This window comes from Nycticebus coucang, chromosome 19 (assembly GCF_027406575.1).
Source record: "Nycticebus coucang isolate mNycCou1 chromosome 19, mNycCou1.pri, whole genome shotgun sequence".
NCBI lineage: Eukaryota > Metazoa > Chordata > Mammalia > Primates > Lorisidae > Nycticebus > Nycticebus coucang.
This window is the reverse complement of record NC_069798.1, coordinates 1,466,515-1,483,524: the sequence shown is the minus strand read 5'-3', so window position 1 is coordinate 1,483,524 and position 17,010 is coordinate 1,466,515. Positions and strand designations below refer to the sequence as shown.

The 17,010-nt window shown below is 49.7% G+C and overlaps 1 protein-coding gene across 9 annotated transcripts in view; it reads right to left on the bottom strand.

Moving 5' to 3' along the window:
* The window catches only part of LDLRAD4 (low density lipoprotein receptor class A domain containing 4), a 374,896-nt gene that overhangs the window by 44,452 nt on the left and 313,434 nt on the right, over positions 1 to 17,010 (bottom strand). Inside the window, exon 1 of one of the 9 annotated variants that reach the window (XM_053571186.1) lies at positions 6,282 to 6,418. The exons of the other annotated variants lie outside the window; for them this stretch is intronic. The gene's annotated coding sequence lies outside the window, so the exon portion shown is untranslated. Of the gene's footprint in view, positions 1 to 6,281; positions 6,419 to 17,010 lie in introns of those variants that run through there. 9 annotated transcript variants of the gene reach the window in all.

Genomic DNA, 17,010 nt, shown 5'->3' with positions numbered 1-17,010 from the left:
TAGAAACCACACCCACAGTCAAGCAATCTAGCCTCTTAATCTAACTATGTTACCTTTGGGCAAATAGCAATCTTTCTTAAAATTTATTTTCTCAGTTGAAAGCGGCGATATGTTCCCCTAGATATCTGAGGGTCCAAACTAATTTATTTTTGGAACTCTAATGAAACTTATTACATGTGCTACTAACTAGATTCTAAGCATCTATAAGGCCAAGTTCGTCCTGAAGGTCTCAGCAACAGAAGGAGACACCAAACACCTGGTGGCCAGACAGCCCAATCCACACCCGGTGTGGGAGTCAGACGGCCCTTCTGCACTTCACACTGCCACTGCAACCTTGGACTGAGAGCATACGCCCTGCTTATTTCATAGACTTGTTTATTCATTTGCTTTTTTGAGACACAGTCTTACTCTATCGCCCTTGGTAGAGTGCCATGCCATCACAGCTCACAGCAACCTCAAACTCTCAAGCAATCTTCTTGCCTCAGCCTCCCTAGTAGCTGGGACTATAGGTACCTGCCACAATGCCTGGCTAATTTTTCTGTTTTTAGGAGAGATGGGGTCTCACTCTTGCTCAGGCTGGTCTCGAACTCCTGAGCGCAAGCAATCCACTTGCCTCGGCTTCCCTGAGTGCTAGGATTACAGGTGTGAGCCACCACACCTGGCCAATATAGTGTTTTTAGAAGAAAATGAGATAATACAAAAGAAGCACTAGAATGATAATTACATGGATTTATATGATTTCATAATAACATTACAAAAGCAACTAATTTTTAGATAACAACTGGCTACGCTGGCTAGTCCATAAACTTTAGAGTAAGAGTTGTAATTAATGGTAAGTAAAACAATAGACCTATACAGACAAGAGAGATCCTTGGCATGGGAATCCATCAAGGTTTGAGTTAGATGAGTTCTGAGGTGACATGAAGCCATGTGGCAGGCAGGCTGCCAGGACAGACATCACTGTGACCAGGGAGGGCCTGCCAGGCCACATCTCCCTGGGCCCATGGCACAGGATACTGCAGGCCACGTGATGCCAAAGGCCTGCTCACATCCACTCAGAGAAACCCTGTGGACAGAGCAGGGTAGCTGCAGACACCACCCAAACACCTGGCCATGGGCCCAACTGGCCACCCTGAGAGGGAACTGCAGCTGCAGGCCCCTCAGAGCCGTGCACACTCCCAGGGCAGTCTAACCAATGGTGCTGCTGCCCAGGACGTGGCACAGAGCAGACACAACACCTGTCCCCTCTGTCCCTCCCCTACACACTTCTGCCCTTCAGACTGTTCAAAGGCGATGGAAACTGGCTCCTGCTGAGGCTTCTGTGCTGGGCACTGGGCAGACCGCATCAGCTTTTTCGATCCTTCCCTCACTTTTGGCAGGAATCACTGTGCCCATCTTTACCAAAGAACACTCTAAAGCTGAGCAGGATAAAGTCCCTGGACTAAAGGCATCCAGAAGTAAGGGCCTGTCCCCAGCCCAGGCACACAGACTCCCAAGGCTGTGCCCCCTTAACAGCCCCACCCTGTGGACACATCATGGAAAGACACCTACTTTTTTTAAAAAAGCCCTAAACCATCAAATGCTGTGGTCCATCCCCTCCCGCCCCCACCACTCACACACATGCATGCACACTCACACACAAGCACAGTCTGAGTGCTCAGATCCAGCCATGCAGAATGTCCTTGGCCCATACGTGCCCACCTAGACAGGTTTGCGATATATATTTTTAACCACTGATAAGGGTTCAGGACACAGAACTGAAATTACCAGGTTGAAATTGTTGGACAAACTTTATGGAAAAGGATGAATAGAAAATGAATGGGAAGCAAAACGGAAGCTGATGCAGAGACGCGATTTTTATAGCTGGATGCCCTCCAGTTTCTTTCTATAACTGTGTGAATCCCTGTTTCATGTTCCCAAAGAGAAGACTCCAAGGCGCTTGGGAGAGTCTACCCACAGAAGGCAGAGTCCGTGCAGCTCAGCTGTTGAAGTATGCTAGGCTGTCTCCAGACAGCTGAGAAACAGGCGTCCAGAAAGCCTGCACTGCAAGAAAAAACCAGCAAACAGCCAGCAGAAATGTACTAGGGGTGGAACACTCCTAATCTGAAAATATGAAATCCAAAATCCTCCAGAATTGAAACTTTTTGAGCACCTGACCCCAAGATAACTCATTATATATATACATATGAATATTCCCAAATCCAAACTTCCAGTCCCAAGCATTTGCATATAGAATACAAATCCAGGTATCAACCAACCAACAACCCAGTAATCATCCAATTTCAAAACTAAAAGTTGAAAAGTCTAAAAAGGACAAACTTGGTTTTTTTTTATTAAATCATAGCTGTGTACATTGATACATTCATGGGGCATCATTCACTAGCTTCACAGACCATTTACCAAGTTTCACATATACCCTTGTAAGATGCACCGCTGGTGTAAAAAAGACAAACTTGTAATAATTAACGATGCTGCTTTTCCCTTTGCCAAAGGCTCAAAAAGGGAGCTATAGTTTAAAAACATGTTAATAGTTTCATAAACCAGAAAAATAGAGAATCCTCACTCTGTGACCATAATGAGGTCTGAAGCCCTTCCTCTGGACAAGGCTGTGACCCTATCAACCAGGAGAAGAGATGGGTGCTGGTCAGTCCCAGGAGAAATCCCGGGGTCAGGACATCACGCCACACCTCAGACAGCAGGTGTGCCAGCACCGGTCACCCTCACATTCCAGAAGAGTCTTCCAGACGGCCCGGCAGATGCTCTCGTTGTCACTTGAGCATCTTCTGAAACTCATGGAGAGTCATCTCCCCTCATGTGGGGGTGCTGGGGGACCCCGACCGTCAGATGCCACCCCACAGGCACAGAGAGCCCACTGAGTACTTCTGACAGAAAAGCTCGGGGATTTGAGAAAACTGCCAAGGCCAGGAGGACAGAAAGGCCATAGAAGTCTTGGCCAAGAGGCTGAGGCGGGGTGACCACAGCTGTGCCCAGACCCAGGCACTCCCTAGCTCTGTGGGGCCAGAAGCTGGAGCTCCATCAATCAATGGAAAGTCCAGAGAAGGTTCCCCGCAGGGCCTGGACGTGTGAGTGACATGCAAAGCCCAGTGGAGGGAGTGGAAATGGGAAGACAGGTGGCACAGTATTAATGGAGGTTCATTTACGGCTGATGAACCAGAGAAAGGGAAGAAGAGGGCGACTGAGGACAGGAGGGTCAGGGGCCTGACGGCCCATCTGAAAAGGGATGCGAAGCCAGGCCTCACCACACCCAAAGTCCCGCTTCCACCGAGTGCATGGGGACGGCCAGACTACATACACTGCACAAGGTCAAAAATCAGCTCCTTAGAACTGGGAACTAATTTTTCTATAGGAAGATGATGTCACAAATCGTGGGGTCCATGCATAACTAAAATGATGCAGGCAAAGGCTGGATTGCAGCTATATTTACATAGAAGCTTCAGTGATTTCTCCTGGGAAACTAAGTCCAATGTTACCATGTCTCCACGAGTTTAAATTTGAAATTCAGGACGATCCCGGGAATCTTCGACTCTATTTGCATTTCCCATCCATGGTAATCACCAGCCAACAGAATGTGCTTCAACTACCATGTGGAGACGAGGAATTCTCCCCCCCAAAGTCGTCCATGAAGGGTGAACACTGAAGCTCAGTGCAGGCTGGAGCTTCAGGCTCGGCGATAGGGAGGAGACAATTTCTACTAAGAAGGAACTGACCCATTTAAACATTTCTGTGTGCGATCAGATTACTATCAGTTAATCATTATTCAGTAATAACTATATATAAGAATAAAACTGCTGTAACTAGATAATTCTTTTGTGAGCATTTTGTGGTTATTTCACTTATAAATCACTGAGATCATTTTATTTTATTTTATTTTATTTTATTTTATTTTTTGCAGTTTTTGGCCGGGGCTGGGTTTGAACCCGCCACCTCTGGCATATGGGGCTGGCACCCTACTCCTTTAGCCATAGGTGCCGCCCACCAAGATCATTTTAAATGAAGCACATTACATTAAAACTCACAGCAGCTTACAGTGCACCCTGACCTCTAACTCAAAACAGCCCTGGATATTTCAGCGGCTCTCTGCATCTTCATGGTTTCTATTAATATTCTACTTGCTTGTAAACTACATATTTACCCTGAATTTCAAGGTTTTTTTAAAATCTCATCAAAAACCAGCAGTTCTTTTGGAAAGATGTTTGGAGAACACTTAGAGATATAAAAATAGATCTGCTATTCAATCCTATAATTCCTCTACTAGGCATATACCCAGAAGACCAAAAATCACATCATAACAAAGATATTTGTACCAGAATGTTTATTGCAGCCCAATTCATAATTGCTAAGTCATGGAAAAAGCCCAAGTGCCCATCGATCCACGAATGGATTAATAAATTGTGATATATGTACACCATGGAATATTATGCAGCCTTAAAGAAAGATGGAACCTCTTTCATGGTTACATGGATGGAGCTGGAACATATTCTTCTTAGCAAAGTATCTCAAGAATGGAAGAAAAAGTATCTAATGTACTCAGCCCCACTATGATGGCTTTCACATGAAAGCTATAACCCAGTTATAACCCAAGAATAGGGGGAAGGGGGAAAGGGAGGGGAGGGAGGGGAGCGAGGGGAGGGTGATTGGCGGGATTACACCTGCGGTGCATCTTACAAGGGTACATGTGAAACTTAGTAAATGTAGAATATAAATGTCTTAACACAATAACTAAGAAAATGCCAGGAAGGCTATGTTAACCAGTGTGATGAAAATGTGTCAAACGGTCTATAAAACCAGTGTATGGTGCCCCACAATCACATTAATGTACACAGCTATGATTTAATAAATAAATAAATAAAAAGAATACCATATTAAAAAAAAAAACCAGCAGTTGTTCTAAACTAAATCTATTACAGGCAGTTGGTAAGCCAGCATCCCTGTCCTGCTTCACCTCTGTCGTGATCTGCATGTCCACACTATACGTCCACAGACACGGCAGAAACATTTCTCCCACTGTTTCTCCCGAGCTGGGCCTGTGCGGCTTCCTGGGAAGCCTAAGACTTCTTTGTGTTTCTTCTTCCCTATCTTTCTGCTCTTGTATCTAGCACTGTCCTTGGGAAACATTCGGAGGTGAACACTTAAGATGATGTCGGTTCTGGCAATGACCATGTGCTGGACAGGAAGGTCACTGGCAGGAGTGAGGGACCCTTCTATCTCCTGAGATAAATAGGACCTGGACTGGTCGATTTAGTTTTAGGGGAAATTTTGAGGTGATCCAGAGGCATGTAAGTAGAAAGTGGGATAGTAGGAAGGTCGTTCATCAGGAAGACGAGGCAACCATTTAAGGAGAAGCTTCTATACATTTGTGTTTGTAGCAGGTGCTTTTAACTGAGACCCCAGGGATGAGTTTCCGGGCTGGGCAAATCCCATAACTGGTTGTGAGACATGGGGTATCAGCACAGACTGGGATGAAGGTCTTTGGCCTGCATCAGATTCTGGAAGGTTAAGGACCACTAGTTATTAGGGAAAGGCGCCCCACTCTCTCACCCCCCAGGAAGCAGCAGCAAAGCACTGAGCTGCCCCCCAACACCCACAGCCACACCTGGCGGTGGGAAGTGCGCAGTTTCCATTCAACAGGAATGGGCACAGCTCAGTTTTAGAGATAACAAAAGAAAAGCCCATCCGTGATTCCACAACAAATGTCTGGATAAAAGTGTGCTATGTTTTTAGGACTCTTTTCACCTGGAAAGTAAGCGTCCATTTTCAGGCAACCTGATTTTGTTTCCTTAGGACATATGCCTCACATCACCAAACTATATTAGAATTTGCCTGCAGCAAATCAATGTGCAGCTGGTAAGTGGCCGGCAGTTTTCCTGATTAAGGCTCTGCTCACTCATTAAGGAAGTCTGCTCACTGCCCAGGACGCTACCCAAGGCTGCCCTCCTCACACTATCCCAAAGATGAATTCATGTTTTAGTTTTTTAAGAATAAGAACATCTCCATTTCTTAGGTCTTCCCCTCGATTTTCCTCAAAGTTTGTTCTTTTCTTTCTGATTACAACTGACTGAGTCATACGCCCTCTGCCCACACCTCTAACATCAGCATGGGAGGCCAGCCTGGAAGGGCACAGGCAATTCCCTGCAGGCCTGACCCCTCTCAGTGCCAGTCGCCACCAGCCTCCACCCTCTCCGCTCCCACAGGTGGGTGAACGTGCCTTCTTCCGCCCATTATGCAACCACTGAAACGTTACTCTCATCTCCCAAAGTTACCCGATTTCTTTCCAGTCGACGCAGGCAGGGAGCAGCGCGGTGAGTCTGCCCTCTCTTCATGGACCTGTTTGTGTTTACTGTTACATCCACACCAACTCACGCCGCCGAGACTTGCAGAGATATGAGACTAGTCTTCTGTAAATGCATACACTTTTAAAAAATGCTGAATAACAAAGCAAAACCAAAAGTGCTGCCAGGAAATGAGACACTGGGAACTTCAGCTGTGAGTGTTCAGTCAAGACAGCCAACAATAGTTTCTAAAACTTATGCTACGGATTCCTTTCCACAGAAAACTTGAGACAACTCTGCTGCCCAGCCAGCAGCTTCCTGGGAGAGTCTGCAGATGCCCTGTCCTCCTGAGACCCCAAGGCCATGACATTCCCCCTTAGACAGTCACCAGGTACCCTCCTGCTGCTGCCCGCAGCCGATGTGAGAGTTGTGAGCTCCCAGGCCAGTAGAGCACCATGAACAGAGCAGAGAGTCTATATCCTGTTATGAAAACAGAGCCCAGCCAAGCACCACACTTATCACCCAGCTTGGGAGCTTATTTCAACACTTTAAATCCCACAGAGTTTAAAACCAGAAAAATCAGGACATGAGTGGCAAACATGACCAATTACATAAACAAGGCAGGAGACTGGGCAAGGGACCTACTTTCCTGACACTCATAATAGCTTTTGGGAGACAAAATATTCACTCCAAAGACTCCAAGAGAAGCAGGAAGCGCTTTGTCTCTAAAACTTCACAACAGTTTGTAAGATAGTTCTGAAAACACCCTGCACGCAGAGACACCCCTCCTTGACGATGGCCCTTCAGAGGCCCCCCAGGAGAGGTGGCATGGGAAGTGCTCATGCGCAGTGTTGGGGCTCCATCAGCACCAGAGCCTGGGCTGCCAGCCCTGAGACGGAGGCGCCAGGAAGGCTGCCCAGGGTCCAGCAGCATACTGCACAGCCGAAGTGTGGGGGCCACGGGGACGGCAGGGGCAGGGTGTGGAGACGAGTGAGCCAGCACACCAGTGGGGAAGACGTACAATTGGATACACCTCTGTGTGACAAAGATCCGAAAGGGCCTGGGCAGCGTGCTATGGACAGCAGAGCTGGTGGCCACTCAGCCAGGACCAGGGCAGCACAGGAGGAGGGAGGGCCTTCTCCATTAGCTCCCCAGAGTGGCAGCCAGCCATGCTCTGCTTTCTCCTTTCAGACTTTCTATTACACACACACACACAGAGGCACACAAGTTAAAGGGAAAGATAACAGAGGCTCGTTCGGCGCCCGTAGCTCAATGGTTAGGGCACCAGCCACATACACAGAGGCAGGTGGGTTCGAACCTGGCCTGGGCCTGGTAAGCAACAATGACAACTACAAAAAGAAAAATAGCCGGGCATTGTGGGTGCTGGTAGTCCCAGCTATCTGGGAGGCTGAGGCAAGAGAATCACTTAAGCACAAGAGTTTGAGGCTGCTGTGAGCTGTGATGCCACGGCACTCTACCCAGGGCGACACAGGGAGACTGTCTCCAAAAAAAAAAAAAAAAAAAAAAGAAAACAAGTGCAGAACAGCCACTCCTGCGTTGATGATGGTTAGATGTGCTTTTGCAACTCTGGCCATCCTGTAGCTTCCTCAGGGGTCAAAGAAGAGCAGGGAGCATGTGACATGGCCAAGGCCACAGGCTCTTGCTCCAGTGTCCAGGGCCCAAATTCTCCATCTTTGATTATTTATGAGGCCCTCAAAGCTCACACCAGTTAGAGACAGAAGCCTGGAAAAAAACAAAGCCTCTCTTTCATGAAGTTCCTGACCAGGAAACCGAGAGGGGCAGATGAGACAGAGCGCGTGCCCCAGAGAGTATGTGGCCTCTGCCCTCTCCAGAGAGTCTGCACCTGTGGGCTTGTTTTCACCACCTGAGGAGGGCCTAAGCATCTGAGGCTAAATCTGATGTCACTCTCTCTGCCTGAAGTTTGCTTTTCTGACAATAATTCTACCAAAAAACTATTGCCCTCCCCTCAATCTGGCAGAAAGTGAGTTCCAATACCAGATGTGTTTGCTTACACTTGGAAACCTACTCTGTCACCTCTAACATTAACCCAGCTTATTCCTAAGACTCCTAAAAAATGTTGAGGGTAGGGTGGAGCCAGTGGCTCAAAGGAGTAGGACGCTGGCCCCATATGCTGGAGGTGGCGGGTTCAAGCCTAGCTCTGCCCAAAAACTGCAAAAAAAAAATGTTGAGGGTAAAGTTTCTGGGAGAGTCGCAGTAAAAACTTCCCACACAGACACTGCAGCCTCTCAGCTTCTCACGACACACTCGTGGCAGGAGGGCGCAACTCATCCACACAGAGCAATCCCCTGTGCCCATAAACTTGCCAGCCTCATCTGGTCTAGGCAGCGCCCTCAGTGCTCCCCTTGCGAGGACAACGCAATGCAAGTCCTCCAGCTACAATTCTTACTGCAATGCCACTAAACAAATCCCCTCCTATGAGGAGTGCATTTAAAATGATCACCTTTGGACAAAAGAAGGGTCAAACAAGCTACCCCAAAGTACTACCTACATATTACCAGGACTCAGGGGCCCTAATTTAACTAAGAAACAGTGAGCTCGGTCATGGAGACACATCAGCAAGAGGCACCACTGAGGGTCTCAGGGTAGGGCTGAGCAGATCTGCTTCCCTCCACCAGCGGTTCCGTCTCTGCTTTCCTTCTGGGGCTCCTTACTCAGGGAGTATTGAAGCGAAATAAAACGTTCAGGGATCTTCTCAACAAGGGTTGGAGAATCCATAAATCCCCTAAGGCAGAAAGGCCGACGGGTTCTTTCCACACACTAAACCAGGGCCCCCTTCCCTGCTCAGGTTGCCAGCACTGCCGTCTACATGCAGGTCACCAACTAGCACCTGGGCCCTGAGGACGCTCACGGAGAAACCTCAGCAACCACAGAAGGACAGCCAGAGGGAGGCAACAGAGGGCCTGGTTACCGGATACCCATCAAGGACATGCTCTGCCCTGCAATGTACTTCCCTGCCCCCAACACAGTGAGTCCTCACTGACCACCATTCATAGGCTCTTACAAACTCCTACTTTCAAAAATAAATAAATAAATAATGCAGGTTAACAAAAGGGTACATACAGCTAGGACACATTGTTTGCACTTGTAAAGCCTGAGTTGTAGTTGAGTCCTTCACCCGGGAAGTATGCCACATACCCCTACATTGTACCCATTACGTGGGAACTTACCAAACCCCTCTCCCCTTCTTGAATTAAATTGTGCTTTTTTCTCATGTGCTCCGCAGTTATTGATTTACTGGTTTCAGATTAGTATTGAGTACATGGGGTGCTTGCTTTTTCGTTCTTGAGATACTTTACCTAGGAGAGTGTTCTCCAAATCCATCCAGGTAAATACAAAAGATAACAGATCTCCATCTTTCTTTATGGCTAGAAAGTAAGTGTTCTGCGGTACACATATACCACAGTTTATTACTCCACCCCTGGGTTCATGGGCACTTAAGTTGAGTCTGCGTCTTTGTGATTGTAAACTGAGGGGCTATAAACCCCTCAGTGCAATGTCCTTATGGTAAAATGATCTTTTTATTCTTGGTAGATGCCTAATTTTGGGAGTGCAGGATCAATGAAAGGTCTACTTTTAGCTCTTTGAGGATTCCTCATACTTCTTTCCAAAGAGGCAGTATTAGTTTGCAGTCCCACAACAGTACAGGAGTGTCCCCTCCCTTCACATCCACACCAGCACCTGCAGCTCTGGGACTTTGTGATGTGGGCCATTCTCACTGGGGTTAAATGAGATCTCAGGGTGGGGTGGTTTTTATTTGCATTTCTCTGATGATTAAGGATGATGAGCACTTTTTATTTATTTATTTTTTGAGACAGAGTTTCACTTTATTGCCCTCAGTAGTGTGCTGTGGCATCACAGCTCATAGCAACCTCCAACTCCTGGGCTTAGGCGATTCTCTTGCCTCAGCCTCCCAAGTAGCTGAAACTACAGGAACCTGCCACAACGCCCGGCTATTTTTTTGTTGCAGTTTGGATGGGGCTGGGTTTGAAATCACCACCCTTGGTATATGGGGCCGGCACCCCACTCACTAAGCCATAGGCACTGCCCTTTGAGCACTTTTTCATGTGTTTCTTGGCCATTCGTTGGTCTTCCTGAAACTGCAACTCTAAGTGTCACAACGTACAGCAGGTCCTCAAATAACCTCCTTACCTTAAAAGTCATTTCATTATGACATCAGTGAGGGAAAAAACCTTGTTTTGTAATACATCGTTTTGTTCAAAGTTCCAGTATCCAAGAACCTACTGACAATGTTAAATGAAGACTTGTTGTACAATTAAAACACTGGGCTGGTGTAAAGAATGAATCTCGAACATTCTTCACCCAGGTGAATAGTCACTAATTCACAATAGTTTATGAAGAGTTGCTGGATGTTGTTTTCAGAATGCCAGGCAACCTGGGCATACGCAGGGCAACCTCAAAAAACCAGAGCTGCTATCCAGCAGGATGCACGTTTTATCTGACCTGGATGGAAATGACCCAGGTCCTCCCCCGTGACCAGAGGCAGTGATGTGGCTGGAAAGGGGGCTGCTGCTCAGTGCCCCCAATAGTGGCCCCAGTGTGCACCTTGTGTCTTTGGGGTCTTGTACAGGGCTCTTGGAGGTGGAGGGAGCTACTGGGAAATGACGGCTGTGTGTGAACTTAGTGGCTTCAGCTTCTGACCAGAGGGCTGCACTGATTAGAGACAGCACATTTATATACATTTGATTTTCTAATTTTCAATAAGAACCTGCATTGCTGGAGACATGGGAGTGGGAGGAAAGAGAAGACACACCAACTCCAAAGAGGCTCTGGACATCTGTGTGAGACACCCGGTGGTGTCCCAGTGAGGCTTGGGGTTCCTGCTCGCCTCTCCAGTACAAAATCCAGAGCGTGCCCCCCAGTGCATGCACTACCTTCCAGTGCGCCCACACCCAGAGCCTGCCCCCAGGTGCGTGCACCACCTTCCACTGCACCCACACCCAGAGCATGCCCCCAGGTGCGTGCACCACCTTCCACTGCGCCCACATCCAGAGCCTGCCCCCAGGTGCGTGCACCACCTTCCACTGCACCCACACCCAGAGCAAGCCCCCAGGTGCGTGCACCACCTTCCACTGCGCCCACATCCAGAGCCTGCCCCCAGGTGCGTGCACCACCTTCCACTGCGCCCACACCCAGAGCCTGCCCCCAGGTGCGTGCACCACCTTCCACTGCGCCCACACCCAGAGCATGCCCCCAGGTGCGTGCACCACCTTCCACTGCGCCCACACCCAGAGCCTGCCCCCCGGGTGCGTGCACCACCTTCCACTGCGCCCACACCCAGAGCCTGCCCCCCGGGTGCGTGCACCACCTTCCACTGCGCCCACATCCAGAGCCTGCCCCCAGGTGCGTGCACCACCTTCCACTGCGCCCACATCCAGAGCCTGCCCCCCAGGTGCGTGCACCACCTTCCACTGCACCCACACCCAGAGCATGCCCCCAGGTGCGTGCACCACCTTCCACTGCGCACACATCCAGAGCCTGCCCCCCAGGTGCGTGCACCACCTTCCACTGCGCCCACACCCAGAGCATGCCCTCAGGTGCGTGCACCACCTTCCACTGCGCCCACACCCAGAGCATGCCCCCAGGTGCGTGCACCACCTTCCACTGCGCCCACATCCAGAGCCTGCCCCCAGGTGCATGCACCACCTTCCACTGCGCCCACATCCAGAGCCTGCCCCCAGGTGCGTGCACCACCTTCCACTGCACCCACATCCAGAGCCTGCCCCCCAGGTGCGTGCACCACCTTCCACTGCGCCCACACCCAGAGCGTGTCCTCCCGTGCGTGCACCACCTTCCACTGCGCCCACATCCAGAGCCTGCCCCCAGGTGCGTGCACCACCTTCCACTGCACCCACATCCAGAGCGTGCCCCCAGGTGCGTGCACCACCTTCCACTGCGCCCACATCCAGAGCCTGCCCCCCAGTGCGTGCACCACCTTCCACTGCGCCCACACCCAGAGCGTGTCCTCCCGTGCGTGCACCACCTTCCACTGCGCCCACATCCAGAGCCTGCCCTCCCGTGCGTGCACCACCTTACACTGCACCCACATCCAGAGCGTGCCCCCAGGTGCGTGCACCACCTTCCACTGCGCCCACATCCAGAGCCTGCCCCCCAGTGCGTGCACCACCTTCCACTGCGCCCACACCCAGAGCGTGTCCTCCCGTGCGTGCACCACCTTCCACTGCGCCCACATCCAGAGCCTGCCCCCTAGGTGTGTGCACCACCTTACACTGCACCCACATCCAGAGCTTGCCCTCCCGTGCGTGCACCACCTTCCACTGCACCCACATCCAGAGCTTGCCCTCCCGTGCGTGCACCACCTTCCACTGCACCCACATCCAGAGCATGCCCTCCTCTGCGTGCACACCTTCCACTGGGCCCAGGTGCCAGACTCCCATATTCTTCATGCCCCAGCCTGGGGCTCCCTGAATGCGCCACGCACTGCAGGCCTTGCTCTCCCCTGCCCTGGCGACTGCCCACATGGATGGCATACCTGGGCTCCCGCTTCACAGTTGTCTCAGCAACGAGCTGCAGGACAAGGTCACAGAGTCCTGAGCTGTGGAGGGATGCTCTGAGATGCCGCAGTAGGGTGACATGCACACGCCTCCCGCCTGCTCCTGCCCAGGCCCTCCTGGAGGGGTCACACATCTGCCATCCTTTCCAGAACAACACAGGGTTATGAGCAAACTAAATGTCACTTTCTATCACTACCTCTTATCTTTGCTTCACTTACACGAAAAATGTCCTTCAAAGTCCTAATGATTTTTAGAGAGAAGCAAAACTATCTGCGAAATAAAATATAACCTCCCACCTAATTTAAAAAAGAAAAAGAAAAAACACTTGTAAGGCCAGCAGTCCAGCAGCTTAATTCTGAGCAGCTATCTTGCCTCTCTCATGCATAATTAAAATATATATATACACATACGTACACACACATATATATATGAAGTATCTTATTCTCCAAGGGAAAGTTAATAAATTCAAACTGGTGGCATAATTAACAGTTCCTATCAAAAAGGAAATTAGCCCAAGGTAATGATAATCATTAGTACAACCTAGTTTTTCAGAATATTTTCTTCTTCAAAAGACATATAAAGGAAATTCTTTTAATAAGGTGAAGATAGGCAACCTCCAACTTATAAATTAGTTTGGTCCCCCAAATTCATTCATAAATAACTTATCTTGCAACAAAAAAAGTAGTTTTTTCTAAAGAAACACGAGTACAGACAACAGTTGATTCTCCAGCAGTCCAGCTAGAGTGAACTAATATTTCACTTCTGGGTCTGAGCCCCTGGGCCTGCAGGACGGGGTGGCCCTGGAAGGGCAGAGGGTGGGAGAGAAACTTCTGGCGTATTGAGCCAGGAAAGTCCCTGTGCAGAGAGGAGGCAAAGGGGAAACTCTGGTTTCCACGATGTGGTCGTCTTTTTCAAAGCATAGCACCATCTAGGGTGAGCACATCCAGAAAACCCAGGATTACTGCCACTGCCTCTCTCAGCTTTTCATCATCATCTTTCTCAATTCTACGTGTATTCATGTCAATCTGCTGAAATGGGCCAGGAGCCACGGCTCGTGCCTGTAATCCGAGCACTCTGGGAGGCTGATGCGGGTGGACTACCTGAGCTCAGGAGTTCCAGACCAGCCTGAGCAAGAGCAAGACCCCATCTCTACTAAACATAGGAAAAAAAAAAAAAACTAGCCAGGCATTGTGGCGGGCCCCTGTAGTACCAGATACTTGGGAGGCTGAGGCGAGAGAGGATTTCTTAAGCCCAGGAACTTGCGGTTGCTATGAGCTCTGACACCACAGCACTCCACCCAGGGTGACAAAGTGAGATGCGCCTGTGACTCAGTTGGTAAGGCGTCGGCCCCATATACTGAGGGTGGCGGGTTCAAACCCGGCCCCGGCTGAACTGTAACCAAAAAATAGCTGGGCGTTGTGGTGGGCGCCTATAGTCCCAGCTACTCGGGAGGCTGAGGCAAGAGAATCGCTTAAACCCAGGAGTTGGAGGTTGCTGTGAGCTGTGTGAGGCCACGGCACTCCCGAGGACTATAAAGTGAGACTCTGTCTCTACAAAAAAAAAAAAAAAAAAAATCTCTTAAAAAAAGAATCCCCTTTCCACATGCCCTCATGAAAACTGTACAGAATAGCTGCAGTGATTCCTGGATAGACCCCGCCTGGGGCACACCGTAAATGTGAATGACTTAACTAAAGTACGAGTGGCTAGACCTAAAGCCAAGGCTCAAGTGGCCTCCACTACGAGCTCTGTCCACTGTAACACCAGAGCCCTAAATTGTAGTGAAGGTCACACAGGTCCTGATACCACAGCATGAACTTCGCTGGTTCAGAACCCGCCCCCCTCTTCTTCCTTAGCAAGAGTCAGCCCGGCATCTCCTGCAGCAAGGTGTGGGCTCTTGCAGTAAAGCTCTGGCTGTCAGCGTGTGGCACAAGCGTCAGGTGGGACGTCTAGGAAAACTCTTTAGAAGAAAGAAGTGTGTATCCTTTTGGATTTCTGCTCTTCCTCCATGGTCCAGCTTGCAATGCAGACATTATGGCAGGTGCTCCAGCAGCCATCCTGGACTATGAACCAACCTCAACTTTGGACGCTAAGAGCTGGGAGGGTGATGCCAAAAAAAAGGAGGAAGCTGAATCCTCAGGGCCTGCATGAGGCCCTTGCAGCAGCCCCCATCCCATGCCTTCTGCAGATTTGTTTTATGTGAGGGAATAAATGCTTATGGTTTTGAGTCAGCTATCTGTGGCTCACAATCCCAATAGCTGCATCCGACATCATAGCAAATCCACAGCATCAAAGCCCTATGTTATTTTCAATAAGCCAAGATATGTTCAAGTTGGAATTTAAATGATAACATAGTTACCATTAAACCACAACATAGTTATCACTGTGTTACTGTATTTTTTAAATAAGCAAACATTCTAGAATAATATCTTTGTCAAAAATGGGCGGCGCCTGGGGCTCAGTGAGTAGGGCGCCAGCCCCATATACCGAGGGTGGTGGGTTCAAACCCAGCCCCGGCCAAACTGCATCCAAAAAATAGCTGGGTGTTGTGGTGGGCGCCTGTAGTCCCAGCTACTTGGGAGGCTGAGGCAAGAGAATCGCGTAAGAGTTACAGGTTGCTGTGAGCCGTGTGACATCAGGGCACTCTACCTGAGGGCGGTACAGTGAGACTCTGTCTCTACAAAAAAATTAAAAAAAAAAAAATGTTCTCAGAGTCCTGTTTTAAAAGGAGAACCTTTTCTTTTTTACTGACATAACAATTAGGACCCAACAGAAACCAGCAGGGGAAGTTTATTTGCATTCAAGGAAAAGAGAAAAAGAGTCCAGAGAAATCTCTTGGTTTAGTACTAAGAGTCTCAGGTCTTCAGAGTTTAGTGCTGAGAAAATGTTTCTAAAAACCATACATGATTTGAGGGTTTTTATTTTCACTTAGGCACTTGGGTCTCCTGCAAGAGCACACACCACTCAGGGCCACTGCCGTGAGGATGAGGACAGTGTGTTTACCGTCAGACCCTGAGGCGACAGGGACCAACCAGCACCATTCTCAGTGACTGAGACGCTGGGCAAATGGGCTATAAAGAGGTCCCCACAAGTAAAACAGCCTCATCCTATGTCCAGGAATTCCACGCAGTCTAGATGGCTTCGGGTAAGGGCTCTCCAAGCACCTGCTTTCCATCCCTGAGTGCCTCTGACTTGGCCTCTGCCCTGAAGGCTCATGGAATCACAAAAGCTCCCGCATTGCAGCAGCATGGAGGAGAGACGATTAATACCGACCAAGACCCACCAAACTGCACACGCTGAGGAGAAGGTGAGCACACAGGCGCAGCTCAGACAGGGTCAGCAGGGACCTGGCTCCAGGGCACTGCTGTGCGGCCCTGGGTAGGCCTCTGCGCCTTGCTGGGCAGCAGAGTTCCTGACAGCTCGGCAGGCATGTGCTCCTCCGAGGGCACCGGCAGATTGAATGTCGAGTACAGTGTCCAGTGCTTAGAAGATGTGCTATAAATCCACATCACTTTCCACTTTCCATGATCTCCCTTTGGGCAGACATCTCTCAGTAAACATACATCTTTAAAGCCTCCCTTTTGGGGGTGGGAGGAGCACCCAGAGTGGCAGTACCCAGCATAGAACTGCATCAGTTATCTTCCTTGTGCCAAGACACAGCCATATCAATAAACGTGGTTCAGATTCCATTCCGTGAAAAACATAAGGGCGAGCCACTGAGCTGAGCAAAAGGGGGTACTGGCTCCCACTCCAGCACCCACTGACCTCCGCGGACTAGGGAAGGACGAGGACAGATGCCCGGTGCTCAGGCCCCTGACTCATCTCCTCTCCACATCAGTGGGGGCCTCCTCATCAGTTCCCACCAATCGGGCATCACTGCACATCTGGACATCAGCCCTGACTCCGGATACCACAGCCCTGGGAGTGGGCCAGGGATGGTGTGTTTCTGTGTCTCCACAATGAGAAGACACAGGTCCCCAAGAAAATTCATGACCCAGGGTTGTCAGACAATCCAGGAAATGAAGGACACAACGGCCGCGGTGGGGACCGCGGCACCATGGGCTTGTCTGTGAATGTCACCACATCCCCCAGAGGCAGTTGGAGTGACACTGATGGAATTCTCCCCTCGAAGTCAACACAACCCCCTG